Raw genomic sequence first — 20,147 nt, forward strand, 5'->3', positions numbered from 1 at the left:
AATACAGTTTAAGATTGTTAAGGTACAACAAAGTTTCCGTTCTGCTTTTAGTAATTACCATAGCATGGTCCTTCACCGATGGTGTATTGGCGTTTAACTCATTTCAAGTTAGACCAGCGTTATACAATACCTAATCACGGGGTTAAGTTATTCAAGGAAGGAAAAACTCGACACATCTAAGGATGGCTAAGTTACACTAACCGGCAATATTTCTTACGGTTAATTATGTGTGCGTGGTGCTCGACTGGCAGCACTCGATATCCAGCAGTGTTGAATAACGGGGCCAAATTACATCTACTTGTTAAGCAGGGGGAAGGGAGGTGTAAGTGCGGCACCGGTCTTAACAATTTGAATGTCATCGTGTTTTGGGATTGTAACATTTGTTGCTAAGCACATTCTAGGCAAGTCGGCCTTCATCAAATTGGTTCGATGGTACAAGGAGTGCCTCGAAAACAGACAACCGCGGGTTGAAATTGTGTATTCGCTTAAAGCAAATATATAAGATGGGTATACATTATGATGTTTATCGTAGATAGGTGACTTGTTTGATATGCAATTTGTTCTCTCGTAGGCCTAGGGCCGAAACGAAAAAGTAGACCTTCACTAAAATGGTTCGTTGGTACAAGAAGTGCCTCGAGAATAGAAAACCACGCACGATTCGGTCCCAGGTCCCAGGCTCCAGGTCCCTCTCCAAGGGTCATCTTATAATTATTATGAGCTTATCTTTTTCTGTACTGATTGTGATTTGATATTGCAGGCCATATTCGTCTGCACACAACGGGGTCAAACTCATGAGTTTTTTATGTCAACTGGATTCAGATTCAGTCTCCCATCTCCCCTATACGTTTGCGTTTCTGGACTGATGGAATAACCAGTTTCTGCTAAGCGATAATCATTTCCTTGCTTAGCAGATTTTACTGCTAGTAAGCCAATTGCATAATGTGGGATATGGTGGGATTACCCCCCTTTTTCAGTTGGTGTAGATTCAGTCTCCGGTATTCATTGACGTATTGGGCTGATGGTATAACGTCTTCTGCTAGGCAATATAAACCATTACCTTGCTAAGCAGATTCAACTGATCATAAGAAGCTGTATATAATAATATGCGTTTTGCCCCGTGGTCATCGGATCGTCTCACGTTGAAACCAGCTAAGCCCCCCCGTAATGTCAATTAATTCCGGCGGAGGTAAATCGTCGAGTCTCAAGCCCGACTGACGGCCGCAACAAAAGATGAAGCCGTCCGCATCCGGTGACAGCCCACAGCAGATGGGAGGAAAATATTGAGCTAAGAAATGCGAGGCTCCTTGTCTATCTCTGTTGACATTTGAGAAGAAGATGGGTCTAACACTTCCTTATGACCGTCAACCCTCCAGCAATCTTTACCCAAATACAGCTCCCACCCCTCCTTCGTCCCTTGAAAAAGAAGCCCCGGTTCATCGACTCTTTTTAAGTGGTTGTGATGTACCCTGGAGCTCCCTAGTAGAGCAACGCCTTCATTCAAGATGACAAAAGTTACTTAAAGCTTAACAAACCAATGTCTGATTATAAGATAATGTGAGGACGGGGGGCGAAAGTGACGTTTAACGGCGGTGTCGTTTGCTTATATTGAGAGATAGGTGAGGATGAGTATTGTTTGTTGAATCTCCGTTCGAGGAAAAGAGGCAATCAATCCGTTTTAAAACAGCAAACTTGAGAATTGTTGTCTTATTTGGTTTGCGGTAACACCTTGTATGTATAATTGCTATGTAGATTGTGTTTTGTTGTTGTCTTCTTTATCTGTTCACCCTTTTTCCAGTAATTAGTTGTTGCTGATGTTGTTTGTTTTGTTTTCTTACCTTTATACATATGTGTAGTGTTCTACAGGCAAAAGCTCCGTGTATAAGCAAAGCAGCTCATAAACTGTGCTTAAAAGCAGATGATACTGCTTGACAAATGTCTAAAGTTGCTTAGCGGAACAAAAACAAACGATTGGGGCACCAGTTGCACCATAGTAAACCTTATGGAATGTATGCCGGTAACCTATTATTGTTAGCAAGATTTTCCTTTTCTTAGCAGGTTGTTGGGCTTATACAGGCTTTATGGAATTTGGCCCTGCTCATAATTAAATAATAATGAACCAATTTTGTAGAGCGCATATCACAATCACAGAGAAGTCCCTATGCGCTTTGAGATGAAATCAAAAGAGAAGTAAAAGTTAATAGAGATGTGCGGTAAATACAAAAGCAAAATTTAGTTGATACAGAAAGAAGTACTGAAGGCTATTGCAAAAATAAATTTGTTTTTAACTTTGTTTTAAATAAATTCACTGTTTGAGCTCATTAAAAGAGATCACACCAATGGGAGACTTTCTGGGACGATAGAGGGCAGCAGACTTACCGGGTAAATCCATTGTTCTCAGAATTATGCGCATGTTCAGAACTACGTAAACAATGGAAATTTACCCGGTATGTCTGCTGCCACCTAGCGTTGGAAAGTCTCCTATTGGATTAGAATGTCACACACTTTGATGCAACATTTTCCCTTCTTACTCGACAAACATAAGCAAAGCACTGTGTAAAATGGTGTGGGCAGAAATACATCAAGCTGATTATTCAAATGAATACTTTTTTCAACAATTATGCATATGCGGTAAACAGGTCTTATTGATGGTGTCCACTGCTGAGCACGTTATAAAATACTTCTACCTAAGAAGTCTTATAACTATTAGTTTAGTGAGAAATTACCTCTTTCCCAAAAACTACGTTACTTCAGAGGGAGTCGTTTCCCACAGTGTGTTATACTATCAACAGCTCTCCAATGCGCGTTACCAAGTCAGTTTTTAAGTAATTACCAAATTTGAAATGTTGCACTTCCTCCAAAATGTCACCCTCTCCCTCAGTATTTCAATCACTTGATAAATTGTTGTCCTACTTCGTGTAACACCGAGAACCCCAATTGTTTTCTGCTATAAATTAACATCTTCCGAATTATTCGTTGCGAAGTTCCGCAGTACTTTGGATGGTGTAAGAATTGCGATCCTTGAACCAAGAAAGTCCAACTACATCTAATCCAATATAACCGAACAATGGTTCAAGGTTGCGCACCGCATCAAATCAATCAGTTTAAACACCTCGGCCGACCTTGAATTTACAAGCACATTTTTTTCAAGAGTTATGATAAAGCACAAAAGGCCCTAAAATAAACATGATTTTCACTCTAAGTTTCCATGTGGAATGCGCACAATGTTTAGCCATGGTATTTTTAATGGAAAGTTTGTTAAAATGTCTTTTTTATTGCGTGGGATCATGGGGGTAGATGGTGGGCTCATTCTGCAAATAACAGCAATAGAGTGAAACCACTTCCTAACTGTATTCCGTCGTTCATTGTCAAGCTTGCCACCAGCTGTGAGTTGCCAATCTTAAAGCCACGGGTGTAGTGGTGAAACCTCACTTGTCCTCTTTCTTTTCCACCAAAATATTGCAATTATTGGTAAATTAATTATTTGTTGTACAGAGGCTGGGCACCGTTTGTTAAAAGTATCACTGTATGCTGCTTGTGTGTGTGTTTATATATAGTGCAGTACAGGGAATTCTAAATCTAAGTTGCTATCGATAATACAAAAAACACAGAGATTCTTACTTTGACATTATTATTATTGTACTTAATTATTATTTTACTTAATTGACCCGGTTCATAGTTCGAAAACCACTTGACAGACTGTCTAGAAACTAAAAGACGTATACAACAAATAGCAGATTTATCTTTTCAAGTCAAGACACAGAGCCTTATAAGATCCCATGAGATGTCATCTCTTGGGGTGTCTTGCAACTCAATTGAATCTTGATACAGATTGGCGCTTAGAGCAAAATATTTAATAGTGTTTTATTCTATTGCACATCCAGTAAAATCCCTTGTGACCTGATGTGTCTTATGGAGGATTGTACGGGATCCAATCTCATACGGTTCAATGGAATTATATTTCGGATCCATTTGTGGATTAATATAAGAACCAGTGACATACGGATCTGCGTTAAATCCCCTGCCATCCAAATCGGATCTTCCTATAAGAATTTTGTACGGAGTTGTTTAATATTCCACACCGGAGCTTATCAATTTTGTGAGTGGAAACACAATGACGATCCGGATCCGGATTTCTCTCTTTGGGACGTCCAAGGGGGTCATGTTCCTGGTCAGATGACGAACTCTATATTGACTATACTTCAGACCGCATGAGGGCGCTTTCATCTACAGTTTTTGAGTTGCCTATAGGCCTACGTAATCATGCATCAATGGCGAAATGCATATACATAATAATAACAACTCTTGGCAGGCAATTTAAAACTATGACCATAAAAATTATAAATTTTATGTAATAGAATTGACTACTAATTTTGGTATTGTTGCAATGTAAGTGTTTCATCGTGCTACGTTTAAAGGCAGTGGACACTATTGGTAATTGTCAAAGACTAGCCTTGACAGTTGGTGTATCTCAACATATGCATAAAATAACAAAGTGGAAATTTGAGCTCAATCGGTCATCAAACTTGCAAGATAATAATGAAAGAAAAAACACCCTTGTCACACGAAGTTGTGTGCGTTCAGGTGGAAAATTACTTCTTTCTCGAAGACTATGGCACTTCTGAGGGAACCGTTTCTCACGATGTTTTATACCATCAACCTCTCCCCATTACTCGTCACCAAGAAAGGTTTTATGCTAAACATTATTTTGAGTAGTTACCAATAGTGTCCACTGCCTTTAAAGCACAGATGTATCTCCGCAAACTAGATGTGGTGGCTATGAAACTCTCACATTGAAAAATTTTTTGGGGTAAAGAGTATGGAATCGTTTTGACTCAGTGATGTAACCGTTTGGGGTGTAATCAACCTCTCCCCATTACTCATCACCAAGTAAGGTTTTATGCTAATAATTATTTTGAGTAACTACCAATAGTGTCCACTGCCTTTAAATTGTGCTTACGTGGAGGCTATATGTAACTCTTTTGTAGACATTGTGAGGTCACTGCAGTTTACGTTATTCAACCAATCTTACGATAGAAGACGGTGAAGAACGGCAGTTACGGGAGTCGATTAATGAGTTTTGTTCAATCAATGTACACCATGTTCACAATGAGTTGTAGTAGTTCTGAATAGAACTGGTTGTAATCTGGTGAGGTTTATTCGTAAACATCGTGTTCATAAATATAAGATATATCTCTGGTTATTCTATAAAAATAATAGTATAGGGCCCAATTTCATAGAGCTGCTAAGCACTAAAACTTGCTTAGCATGAAATTTCTTACTTGATAAAAACAGGATTACCAACCAATTTTCCATTTGTTGCAAATATTGCTTGTTACTGTTTTTGAAGCTGTTGTTTGCTCATCCTTAAAATCACGTGGAAACTTTGTTTGTAATCATGTTTTTATCAAGGAAGAAATTTCGTGCTACGCAAATTTGTTTGCTTAACAGCTCTATGAAATTGGGCCCAGGTGGTTTCAACATTTCGATCAGTATTTTCTGATAGTCTTCATGTGAATATTTTTCCCCCACTCCGTGAGCTTCAGTCCCCCATCCCCATACCTTTAAATCATGACTTGGCAAATCGCAAGACTCCACAATTCAAGTCCCGTGCCGATAACAAGAGATGAATATCTCCCTACGATTGTCCTCATTCCATCTAGAGTCTTCCTCTAACTACTGCCCTTCCAACGCGAAACATTAAAGGCGCATTGGTTATTACTAAAAACTTAGCATAAAACTTACTTGGTTGCGAGCATTGCAGAGCTGTTGATAGTATAAAACATTGTGAGATACGGCCCCTGTGAAGATACATAGTTTTCGAGAAAGATAAAATGTCTCACTCCAATAATAGAACACATCAGTGAAAGCCTTTATTGTGCATCTGAAAGCACACACAGTAATGCAACACCCGTTTTTCTTTCATTTGAAAATTCGATGACCAATTAAACCCGCATTTTTAACAGGTTTGTTATGTTAATGCATATGTCGGGATACACCTAGTGAGAATACTGGTCTTTGAATAATGACCAAACGTGTCCAGTGCCTTTAAACCTGTCGAGAGTAAGCCCTCAACGGTTGAAACTGGGCTAAGCCGGTGATGAAGGTTGACGCAAAGTGGCTTCCTAAGGACGAACTTAAAAAACGGTCTATAAATGGCGATCGTGGTGCCCTTGCTCTGATTCGGTCATGTCTAGCGGCAAATCTGATGCGCCAGAGATTGTTCTTGTTGTATCGAGCGAGTCTGTATTCGACGGGTTGGCAAACGTTAGTCTTTTGCTTGAATACATTCATTAGAAAGAAACCATTGCATAAAAAGAGAACCATCTCAGCCTATAGAACTGGCTCAAGTGAAGATTTGGCATTTTCGAGAAGATGTTATCGAAGATTCTGCCCGATATACTATTGTTTGTATATTCATGGACTCTTACTCCAGCCAATTTATTTAGTTTTCAGTTGTGGAAAGGAAAATCGTCTCAAAGATGGAAACATTTCAAACAAAATAAAAACCTCAGGATAATCGATAACACCAAATGTATAGCGTGCTTTGACATGTGAGCTATTCTGATAATCTGAAACCATTACTGTTTTCCCAAAATGTTCTCTTAATGGACCCTTAACATTTTGCGCGTTTTATAAACCAACTTGGCAACCGACCTCCGAGTTCCATGTGCACTGCTTTAATTTAACGTTTGGGTGAAGAAGAGAAAACGGTGCGCTTTATAGGGCTGTATTACCTTTTGTACATCAAGCTTTTGGCCATGACATGAATCCATAGTCGAAGTGAATGAACAATGTTACCTGTCATTTGTCGTCAAGTTAAAAAAAAAAAATAATAATAATGAAAACCCCAGAGCATTTTTTCAGCAGCGTCGCGTAGACACCATAAATTGTGCGTCGTCATTGCTACAACAATTTTCGTATTCTGAGTCGAAAGTTTTTTTTCGTAAAATTGCTTTACTAATTCCTCAAAAACAACAGCGCCTAAAAGCAAGAAATATTTAAAGGGAAGATTATTACTCATTGTCTTCAATTCGAAGTTTAATGTATACCTGTGGACCTTGTTTCATGAGTCCTACAAAAAGTACCCAAAACCCTTTAAACGGGGCCCAACATCCAAAAACGAGCGCGATACTTCTACAACTTCTAAACATTGCATAGTAAAAACATCACAGTGTTTGTTTCGCAACCTAATTAAAGACAAACGCCTGTCACAACAGCAGAAACATTCGTATGTTATAATAGCAACAGAAGCGGAAGTGTGACAAGTTTCTCCATGCTTGTTATGACATTGCCATGGATGAAAGCAGACTGTTGATGCAGTACTTCCATGATCACTTTCTATAAAGATTAAAGTGGAAGAGAATTTATTTCTATTTTCAAATGCAATGCGGTACACTACAAACAAACTGGTGTTGAAGTTGACACCGCTGGTTACATAAATTAGAGACACCGAAGAGTAAATCAAGAGCAATGATTGGGGTGGTTCTGTAAAGAACCGTTGGTTTCAACCCGACGTTTCGATCAGTATGCTCTGATTGTCTTCTACTAGCTTATTTTCTAGAAGACAATCACAGCATACTTATCGAAACGCCTCGAGTTGAAACCAACGGTTCTTTTCAGAACCACCCTAACTCATTTAGAGATAATCATTACATGGTAATCACTTATACCTTTCGCACTGGAAAGGTTTTCTTTTACATATGTATAACCTGAGGTTTTTAGAAATGTTTTTCCACTTTCATTAAAACTCTATACCTACCCCCAAAAATGGGTGCATCACTAAAATTGAATTTTGGTCTTGTAGCCACTCTTTAAAGTACATGCGCTTGCACTTACCTGTCTGTTGACTCTTGGAGTGTTGATGGGCTCCCCTTAGCCGACAGTGATAAGTTTAGATCGGGATGAAGTGTTATAGAAGCGGACTGAAGGGTGTCTCTTTTTAGAAAAATCGAAGATCTCTCATCGCCCTGTGGTGTCAGGTTGACCTGCAAGACTTCACTCCGTGGTTATCCAGAGTCACGTAACGCTGAAATCACAAGGAAACGTGGGTCTGTGCACTCATGGTTTTGTTTAAAAAACACCTCGGTATTTCTCTCAAAGCAACTCTTTGATTTGTATTGTGCGTAGTTTATTATCCAAATGAGTACACCTTTGGTTTTTGTAACCTAGGATTGTGTTTTAAAAATGTAGACGATTGTATGAAATAAAACTAACCCGTGTGAAAATTTCATTCCAAAAGTATCGCGTTCTTGAGATATCGCTAAAACGGAGCGAATTATGTCCATGCAAAGAGAAAAATAATCCCTAATTATTATGGATAACACAATTTGAGAATCGTAACTGAATAACGCTTCTTTATATAATCAAAATCTGCAGTAAGCTTCTATTATAACCGAAGTGTTTAACGTCAAAAGTAAAAGAGTAATATTATCATACGTTTGTCTTTCCTTCACCTCAAAATTTCTCTCCAAACAACTCTTTGATTTGTCTTGTGTTTGGCGTCTCATCCTGAGAGGTTCTTGTGAGAACACCCGCCATAGTTGCTCAATATAAAACAATAGCCTATGTACGAGTTTAAGCTGCAGCTGTACCTCTTTTCTATAACCAATTAAGTTTTGATTGCCATTCATTTTAAGAGTGATACAAACAATGAAAAAAAAATGCCCGCCTTGTTGTCTTTAAGGAACACGTTGGATCGGACGAGTTGGTCTATAACTGAGCGTTTATAACCGTTTGTTTTAAAATGCATGTGGTTGGAAAGATTTTTTAAAAGTAGAATACAATGATCCCCACAAATTTGCCTCGAAATTGCGCGGTTTTCATTTCACTGTGCGAACTAAGACGGTCGGCCATGGGAGTCCAAAATTTGACTCCCATATAAATGGCCAACCGTGTTAGTTTACGAGGTAAATGGAAAACCATGCAATTTCGAGGCGTGTTTGTGTAGAACAATGTATTCTACTTTAACATTATCTTTCTAACCATATGGATTTATTACAAGCGGTAACCAAACACTTTTCAAAGGCCAACTCGACCGATCCAAGGCAACGTGTTCCTTTAATATTTAGAGTCACAGTAACCTTGTCAGATAAAACTGTTTTCCTGTGATTTCCAGTGACTTTTTGCACGTTTGTGCACGTTTATCTTGATTTTGTACACGTTTGTACACGTTCAACCTTGTCAGATAAAACTTTTTTCCTGTCAAATGGAAGCCATAGTTAGCTGGGTGACCGAATAGCAGTGAGTGTAGGGACAAACCACGATTTTCTTTTTGATTTTTTGGTTAAAAGATTGCAATCGCTACTTGGAGACAGCTCCGTTTTTGACCCAACACTGTTATCGTGAAAACAAAACTGTGAACGTAATAAAAAATTACCATAGAATTTCAACTTTTCTGAATATGTTTTGGTTTATTTTTTAATACATTACTCAACCACATTTTTCAAGAATTTTAACAATGGAACCCAGACTAGAAGATTATAATTTACCCATTGTTCTCACAAGATGTCATTAATGGTAATTATAAAAAGTTAATTGTCTCATTCAATTTCATTCAATCTGATGAAAGCTCACTCTCATCCTCCAGAGAAACATTGACGTCTGAATTTATGTTAAACTGTCGACAGTGAAAACCAAACGAAAATTGCAAGTTTCCCATTTGTATTAAATTCACACACAATGTGACATAACTTGTTAAAAGACAGGATTGGTAATTATAATAAATAGATTGTTTCAATCTGATAAAAGCTCACTCAATGATTACAAAGCTTGCATCTACCAAACTTCAAGAGAAATAGTTCCGTCTGCAATTCTGTCAAAGGTCGAAAAGATGACATTTCAAGGCTCCATTAATTACCATTGCTAAAGTGTGGCAATCAAATCACGAACCTATAATCTGAAAGTGTACAAAATATCTGTGCAAAAGGTAAAACCGCTTTTTAATTGTTTTCTGTAAAACGCAAAAAAAAATATAAAAATAAAAATTCAACTTAAACATTGTTTTAGTGGGGTGATCGTTGATCAACTGCCATGGTCATTTCCAAATACCGAAAATTAACGTATACAAACGTGTACAAAATCACTGGCAAAAGCTAAACCGGTTTTCTTTCTATTGCTTTCTATAGATTTCTGTTGAACAACGACAAAAACAACAACACCAACAACACTTACAACAACAACAACATCAACAACACCGACTGCCATGACAATAAACGTACATGTAAACAATGAAGTGGGTCTATTATCCCTTTAATGTTATTTTGGACAATACACGAGAATCGTAAACATTTGTAATTTGATTTGAAATTCTACATTTTTGCTTAGCGATTGAAATAAAATCCAGAGTCCTTCCGCTGCGTGTTTTCCCCTAGCACTTAGATTAATTGATTTCCTCAAAATGGAATCGTACCTATGTATCAAGGGAAAATCTGCATTTTCATAAAATATTCTCTCTGTTGTTATATTTTATTATAATCTTCATATTTATTTCACTGTTTCATCTGCAGCATATCTTGATAACAAGTCACAAGAACCCAATTTCATGATACGTGTAAGCACAAAAACTTGCTAACTACGGAAAGGCATTGCATAAACCGGTTACCAGACACAGGTTTGAGCCAACTTATTACGTTATTGTTTTGTTTAAAACGATGTGTCTGGTGCCCCACTCAATTCAACATTAATTTGCCAATCAATATTTGTCTCATGCTTTTTAATAGCTTTATCAAAATTCGTATTTGTAGTAGACTGTGTTTATGCAGTTTCTTTCCTAGATATTAAGTGCATTGTTCGGTATAGCCGTTGTATTTGTTGTTTCGTTTTGCTGAACTGCACAGATTAGATGATTTCCTCCGAATGTTCCGATGTTTTGCCTTTATTCTTGCTGACAATCCAGTAACCGTCATGACGGTTACTGCATTGTCTAGTTCAGTTAGCCTGTCATTCCGTGTCTCTACAGGGAAAGCTTTCGTTGCAGCAAGCACAAAGCTTATCAGCTTATGTTTTAACTGCATTCAATTTCCCCCTAATGTTGAAAACTGATTGAAATGTATCCATTAAATCGACTCAGCCATAACAACCTTCGTTTTAAAGACACTGGACACTATTGGTAATTGTCAAAGTTCTCACTTGGTGTATCTCAACATAATTATGCAAAAAGAAACAAACCTGTAATGATTTACACTCAATAATGGAAGAAAAACTCCCTTCTCACACGAAGTGGGGTGCTTACAGATGCTTGATTTCGGGACCTCAAAATCTAATTCTGAAGTCTCGAAATCGAAGTCAAATACTTTTGTGGAAAATTACTTCTTTCTCGAAAACTGTGTTTCTTCAGAGGGAGCCGTTTCTCACTATGTCTTGGACTATCAACAGCTCTGCATTGCTTGTTACCAAGTATGTTTTTATGCTAACAATTATTTTTTAGTAATTACCAATAGTGTCCTTTGCCTTTAAGTCAGCGTGACCAAATCGAGGTTTGCTGATAATATTGGTAGTCTCGTTTTGACGTGGTCATTGAAACATTCATCACAAACATGATCATCTGACTTTATGCCCATCATTAATTGCGTTATTTTGTCTTTTTCGGAAACTTGAAAACTTGTAATGGTGAAGTAAGGTTTTAATGCGAGATGAAAGGAGTTGTTCTGCCTTGCTGCTTTTAGTGCTTAATGAAATTGGGGCCCTGTGCCCAATTTCATAGAGTCTTTCAAGCGAAAAACATTGCTTAACATTATTGTCTGTTTAGCAGAAAAGAGCAGGATACCAGTTAAACATTGTACATGTGACATGATAGTTTGGCAGGTATTATTTAGCATAATTGTTTGCTGTGCTAAGCTATTTGTGTGCTTAAGCATGCTCTTTGAAACTGGGCCTGGACGCCAGCATCTAATTACGGCCGCATAAACAAAGTGATTTTTTCAGAGTAGCGCGGTCAGTTTATCTGTAGCAGCGACAATGCAGAATATTCTTCAGATTCAGCCGTAGGGAAGCTACAATTTCGGATGAGGCCCAAGTAATGTTTTACATCCATACATACTCGTCTATTAAAATTGAACAAGGAAAAAATGTTGAAAGTTAACAGGCTCGAACAAATTACACCGTGCTCTTGAACCACGATGGAGCGTGTGGGTACTGGACATGACAGTTTATAGACATCAAATCAATAATAAGACGGTAGTGAAAGCAGGGCCCTGTCTCGAACCATATAAACCATCCAACCCTGCTGTATTAATTGATGGCAGTGACAATCTAGCCATCCCATGCCTATTCTTGAACCGCAATCAAGTATCTTGAGACGTCCATCCGTAATAAGAAGAGAGGCTTCACTTGAACGAAATTACAAACCAAAGACTTCCGTTTTTATGAGTGGAAGAGTGTCAAATTGATATGCTATTATTATACTTGAGGCTCTTAGTTATATTAGAATATCATGATTGAGCTTAAAGGCAGTGGACACTATTGGTAATTACTCAAAATAGGTATTGGCATAAAACCTTTATTGATTACGAGGGAACGGGGAGAGGTTGATGGTATAAAGCGTTGTGAGAATCGGCTCCCTTTGAAGTGCCATAGTTTTCGAGAAAGAAGTAATTTTCCACGAATTTGATTTCGAGACCTCAGATTTAGACCATGAGGTCTCGAAATCAACCATCTTCACGCATACAACTTCGTGTGACAAGGGTTGTTTTTTCTTTCATTATTATCTCGCAAGTTTGATGACCGATTGAGCTCAAATTTTCACAGGTTTGTTATTTTATGCATATGTTGAGATACACCAACTGTGAAGGCTAGTCTTTGACAATTACCAATAGTGTCCACTGCCTTTATAAGCACTTAAAGGCACTGGACAACTCTGGTAGTTGTCAAAGACAAGCCTTCACAGTTGGTGTATCTCAACATATGCATAAATGAACAAACCTGTGAAAATTTGAGCTCAATCGGTCATCAAACTTGCGAGATAATAATGAAAGAAAAAACAACCCTTTTGGTCATCGAAGTTGCAAGAGAATGATGATAGAGTGCTTTCATTTGCCTAATAAAAGACCGTCAACTGAAGTCGTTTAATATTTGAGTGAGAAATTACCTCTTTCTCAAAAACCACGTTACTTCAGAGGGAGCCGTTTCTAACGATGTTTTATACTATCAACAGCTCTCCATTGCCTGTTTTAACGAGCTTAAAAAAACTCGTATAACCAATAATGTCTAGTACCTCTAAGCACTTAGCATCCTACACTTGAAAAAATGTCAAGTCAAGCGGACGGTGTAGGTTATTGGCATACGCGAGTAACAGGATTATAAATTAGTGGTGTTTTTTTTTAGTCTACCGGACACGAGGGGCTTGCTTGGGCCTTTTATATTAATTTGATCACACATTAATGCAAATATGTAGCTACGGTTGTTTGCAGCCCTAACGGTTCACTGTGAACGTCAACAGTGAGTGAAATTTGTATTTCAAAAAAATCACATTAGGCCTAAGCACTGAGACTGCAATAATTCGAGGTTAAACTTTATGATTACTTAACTCTACGACCGTGAGACTCTTGCGGTGAGAATTTAGCGAATTTCGAGGTGAAATTCATTCATTAGGGTAGAGGTGTCTGAGAAAAATGTGACCAGAGGGGGCTTTGAACCCGTGACCTCTACGGATAACTGTGCCTTCCCGCTCCATCTCTCTGCTATAACACAAAGGTCTACTTCACTCTACTTACCGGTAGAGTCGAATTACTAATTTGTATATTCCCTGTGCCGCGAGGCAATAATGCAAAGACTTTCACACACAATAGCGCCCTCCACCGTCCTACCCACAACACCCCGCGACATGCTTGCCACGAGTTGTCCTCTTTTTTCTTAGCCGCGAGTGGGTAAGGTTGTGGTAAAATTCTGTATCCAACAGTTCACCGTTTTTGTGATAAAAAACGCATTATCTTGTTTGCTAAGAGTTATAAAAAGACTAGAGTTGTAGAGTTGTTGTTTGTAGAGAGATTTTGAGATAAATAAATAGTTTGATTTAATTTAGTTCAATTATGAGTAGTGCAAAGAAATTGGGGAGGGCTGCCACTCCGGTCGAGTCATGGCTGGGTGCACTCAGATCGGGCGGCTTGCCGTGCACAATCAGCATGCACCCTTCGGGGTCCTTTGTTTCTCGGTCGGGATGTAGAACAACATGACTTTGGCACAGCCCTGCCGTTGGGTGACCATGGGTGAACAGTAACCGAGTGTGTCTGACCCTCCCGTGTCCGGCAACTCGTCCCACGGCCCTCAATTGCCGAGATTGAACTGTGCCTTGTCCAGAGGGACATGGCATGGCCCGGGTGCTGGAGCTTCCCCCGCCGAGAAGACGGATGACTCCCCCGTTGAACGGCGACCGTTTAAGAGGAGGACAGGCCCTGCTCCGAGGAGCGGGAATATTAACCCGGCTATGCCACTCGATCGCGTATGTACTGACCGCATCGAGGGCATTAGGTCGGCGTCCTCTTGGATTGCTTACCCCAAGAGGGCGGATTCAACCTCCTCCAAACTTCCCTTTGCCGAGAAAGCGCGGGGGAAATGGAGGAGGTAATCAGGAAGATGGACGACGTGCGCATGCCGAAGCGAGACGCTGCGGCGTCTCGCTTCGGCATGCGCACGTCGTCCTTCTTGCTTCTCTTGTCCGAGTACCTCACGCTGGCCGGCGATGAGGACTCAGCGATCCCAGCTGATATGATGGTGGCGGCCCTCCATTGATATGATATGATCGCGCGTTGGATAGTTACGCCCATCCGCTCTGTGCCGCGCGGATGGCCAGCGACCGATGGTCCGGTTCATGCCCACGAGATACGGGGAGTGTCAGCCTCATGAGCTTTCTTTAAAGGTGTCTCCATGAGTGACATAACAAGGGCGGCCTCATGGAAGAGCCCTTCCACGTTCTCCGACTGCTACCTGAAGGAAGTTCTGCAGGTGGATGGGGGAGCGGGTAGATCGGTGTCACAGGCGCCAGCCAAGCTGCGAAGCCAGAACAAGCTCCACCTCGCCAGGGATCACCCGTTTGGGTGAGTTTTCCCACGGTATTACAGTGCTAACAATACTTATACATGTTTTGTTCACCCGTACCGTGGGGACGACACCCCCCTGTCCGTTCGGGCATGGACCACTGTCGGGCCTAGCGGCCGCGAAGCGTTCTCTGAACTTTTGAGGGCGCCGGGGTCCTACGCCCCCTTAAAACATGCAGTAGCACCGCGTTTACCCACCGCCTTTCCTCGGTACGAGTTTATGCAAATTAGTAATTCGACTTTACCGGTGTGGCGGTGTCAGTCTTCCGCCGTGTTCAGTTTTCCGGGTGACGTAGCCGGACATTTCAGCACGTTGTTCGAACGGTTTTAGCTTTCCGGCGTGTTCAGTTTTCCGGGTGACGTAGTCAGACAAAAATACCGCCGCGAGTACCCTGGCGAGTACTGTAGTTCTCTCAGTGACCCCACTACGATTCTTTTCTGTTTAGTCACATATTCTCTTGCCCCATCTTAACACGTATTCGTGTGTACAACACTGCTTGTGTCACTGATTAAATACAGGATAATTTGCTTGGTCTACACCAAATTCTCTCATACGATCCACGCGTTCGCCGCTCGCTGTACTCGATCGCGGACGCCGCCATGACAGCTACCGGAGAGTGTAACATGGATGACTCAATACAGCACTTAAAATGGACTACTTTCGCTTGCTGTGCGCAGGCATCGCATGACGTGACGTTACCGTATTTGGTCATTCGGAAAACTGAACACGGCGGAAAGTTGAAACCGCCACACCGGTAAGTAGAGTGAAGTAGACTCCTCCCCCCCCCCCCCCCCCTCGTTCGCAGACCCCATCCACACTTCTGAGATACCACTCATCTTGTTCGCTAAGTAAAGTAATTTGCCAATCGGCATTTTCTGCTAGCATGAAATTGGGCCCAGATATGAAGTAAATCAATGGTTTGCGGTAACGCCATGTGTGTATCTCTTGTTATAATATTATTGCTACGTATTCTACTACCGCGGAGTAGATTTATCGGATTGTTCGGGATACTTCTCAGTTCTGAAAAGAACTGTCCTGCTTTTTAACTACTACCTGGGCGGATGGTAACGAACATTTGCTGGAACTACTACTTTAGCTTATAGGATCGTTATAAACTTCACTATCGTGGAGTGATTGGTATCTTAACGTTTAGACTAGCTTGCTCTAGTCATCGTCAGGAGTAGTTAGTCCCGGTGAACAATCAAGCAAAGGGGCATTTCAACGGTGCTCAAGAAGACCCCCAACACCGAGGTGAAAACATCACCCCCCCCCCCCGATTTCTCTGACGCAGAGAGTCCAAGTAGGGAAAGCATTCGAGAAGAAAAAACGCCAGCTGTTTCAACAGTCTCAGTGTTTTGGCGGACTGTTAAGCAGCCAAAGTAAGACAGGCATATAAACCCACGGGAATGTTCCCCTGCTTTGTTTTCCAATAATGTTAGCAGTGGGGAGTATGTGTTTGCGCTCGCGTGAACAAGTGCCATGGGTGCACATTGCTTGACGCATGAGAGATACTTAGATGGCCAGAGTTTTTCGTTTTGTATTCACTGAGGATCGTAGATAAAGTTCAACAAACCGTTTATAGCTTTATTTGCTTATAATGGTTTCGAATAATATAGCATGGTATGTTCAGAGGTATGAAAGACAAGTTAAAAGTTCAGAGACTTGCAGACGATTTGCGATTCAAAATCGGTTATTTACATAATACATGTAATTAAAGCCCGATTGCTAAACACATTGACGGTCCTTTGACATGATTGGTCCGGTAAAAAACATCACTGTATAATTATTTATAAAAGCTTTCTGTTGATACAGTTCATAGAGAACCATGTGTAAATATTGTGTTCCTCTGATATAACTTCATGTTCAAGAAAACCTTTTTAAAAAACAAAAATACTACTATTTTCTATAATGTGTTTACATGCATGGTCTTCACTGTTTTCTCCTAAAGCACACCACAAATTAAGCACTCATGTTCACAGGTTTGTTATTGCTTGTACGGTTTATCACGCAAAACATGAACACTGACTGCGACTGTTTTGTCAGCTCAACCCTTTCCTTAGAAAAACCTTTAATAAAACAATTCGTTGAGGCGACTTTTATGTGACCAAACATAAACTGAACCATTCCCTTACGTCTTATATTGATACCGTTATCAATCATGCATCAATCGCATCGTGGGTACGTTTACCCTCCAAGCGCCCCCCCCCCCCTTAAATGGAGTCCCATCACCCAACCAAAACCCAGCTCATTACAACCCAAACTGTTACATCACCATAGTCAAAACGAACTTGATATCAGACATCCAGCCTCAATATTCAATTCAATTCAATATGACGTTTTTTTTCATACTCTTTATAGAAAAACAAAAATTCAATATGAGAGTTTCATAGGCACCACATCTAATTATGCTGAGATACATCTGTGCTGTAATGCTCCCCACCGCGTTTACAAAGAGTTTATTATGCCGGTTTCCAACAGGAAAATTCTTTAATGTCATGGTCACGAGCAGAGATAAGATAATAGAAAATTGCTTTTGTCAAGCGAACGCCAGGGTTCTGGAATAATATTTAGATTTCTGCATTTTGCGTCAGACGTGGAATTCCAATGAATAGCCACTACCTTCGCGTATATTGAACATCTCACGAAAAATCTGCATCAATGGTTGCTTAATAGATTCGGTTGTGACGTCGTCTTTGTTTATTTTTGTGTTGTTGTGGTTTTTTGACGGGTGCGAGATTACGTCAGCGGGCTCCATACAAAATGGCTGAATGTGAAAAAGTCAAGCTGTGGAATTTAAAAGGTGTTTGAAGTGCGAGCATTCATTGGGTGCGTTCGATTAGCTTCCAGGGTGCGTTCGATTTATTAGCTTTGACGTCCGTTGTGGGACTCACCATCAGGGTCAATCCCCAAGTGCCATGATTGTGGAATGGGCTCTCTGGGGCTGACCGAGGTGCATGAAGTCACGACGAAAAACTTTCTCTGTGGCCACCATTTTGTTTTATCCAGTGTGAAATTTTCACATGGTTCGACACACATTTTCACTCTTAAACCAGTTGGATCTTGTGACAGTAAGCATTTTTTATCCGAAGATGGGTTGGCCTACTTTTGTATCACTGTGGGTTTGTTAATTTCTTCATGGTAGTTTGACGCGCAAACATTCATAAAAACTCTATCGCATGATCCGCACGGTGGTGTGACGTACAATCATTCGTGTGATTCAAAAGAGGGCGCAATCAGAAGCAATTGTGTTGAGTTCGCCTTCGGTTGGATATGGGGGTGGGGAATCTCCTGCCACACCGGTGTAATACACAGTTGTGTATACTTGGTTGTCCCCGCAATAGATTATAGTTGAAGTTTTTCACATTATTAATGTTGAATTGACAACTTGTGAAGGGTATAAATTAGATATGGGGGGGGGGAGAGAATCGCCTGCCACACCGGTGTAATAGTAGTTGTGTATACTTGGTTGTCCCCGCAATAGATTATAGTTGAAGTTTTTCACATTATTAATGTTGAATTGACAACTTGTGAAGGGTATAAATTAGATATTGGGGGGGGGGGGAGAGAATCTCCTGCCACACCGGTGTAATACACAGTTGTGTATACTTGGTTGTCCCCGCAATAGATTATAGTTGAAGTTTTTCACATTCTTAATGCTGAATTTACAACTTGTATTATACAAACTTAAGTCAATGTTTGAATAAAGGTACACCCTACAACCAATCTGTGAAACTACCAATGATCACGCACACGTTTTCTCCGTTGCATATTATCACCGACTGAAATGGTTCTGATATAGTTTATTTTTCCCCAGCGACATGCGATATTGTTCCAGTTCGAAGTGAGTGTAAAGGCACTGTGCACCCTTGGTAAATTGTCAACATTGGGTGTATCTTAATACAATATGTATAATATAAGAAATATGTGGAACATTTTTACTCAATCGGTCTTCAAAGTTGCGAGAGGTGTGCTTTAAGATGCTTTAAAAGGCTTCAGGCCTGAAGTTTTTTAATAATATAGTGTGAAATTACCTCTGTCTAAAAAAACTACGTTACTTATAGATGGAGCAGTTTCCTGCAATGTTTTATACTATCAACAGCTCACCATTGCTCTTTAGTTACTACAATTAGTGTGCAGAGCCTTTAAACACCAATGAAACCGTCTAACAGTTATAATGTGGAAACCAAAGTTTGAATATATGCTGTTTAGAACTTAATGTAATTACCTTAAACCCACAAACCCCAAAAAACATGCTGAACACACTCCGCACACATTTTCCTTTTGGCGTGCCTTCTTTTGGTATCTGTTTTGAAAAATGGATTGTTGTCGCAGGCGCCAAGATGTTTCTATCTATACCCGATTCTAATGGCGCTTTTCTGCACTGCGAGCTAAATGTCACTTGACGCTAAAAGCTAAATCATTTGATTCCTCGATGGGCCTTGGAATCCAGATAACTCAGTTTCGTCCCCAGAGGGCCTGTTTGACAATAATCTGCCTGTCACTCATTGAGACTTAGGCCGTGTCCGAATTGGTGGCTACGGATGCGGCTACGACCGTTGCCAGGGGTGTTGCTAAGGGTGTCCTATACTTCAATGCATGATGACGCGGCGATCCGGCCGTAGCCGTGGCCGTAGCCGCCAATTCGGATCCGGCCTTATTCTGGCATTACCAATTAGACACCTTAAGTATCTATGAAGAAAGAGAAGGGAAAAAACACCGATTTAATACTGTGGACGCAATCATCGGAGTGTGATCGTGCTAAGAGTATAAATATCGCATTATACTGAGTGAGTAATTGCATCCCTGAACAGAAACATTATACTTTGAAAATGTATAATAATCGAAATTCCCTATAGATAAAGGCACTGGACACCCTTGGAAGTATTGTCAAAAACAGTATTATCACTTGGTGTATCCCGAATATGCATAATTAAATAACAAATCTGTAACAAAAAATTAACTCAATGGGAGACTTTCCAACGCTAGGCGGCAGCAGACTTACCGGGTAAATTTCCATTGTTCACATAGTTCTGAACATGCCCATAATTCTGAGAACAATGGATTTACCCGGTAAGTCTGCTGCCCGCTATCGTCCCGGAAAGTCTCCCATTGTTCCA

The sequence above is a fragment of the Asterias rubens genome, chromosome 2, assembly GCF_902459465.1.
Source record: "Asterias rubens chromosome 2, eAstRub1.3, whole genome shotgun sequence".
NCBI classification, from domain to species: domain Eukaryota; kingdom Metazoa; phylum Echinodermata; class Asteroidea; order Forcipulatida; family Asteriidae; genus Asterias; species Asterias rubens.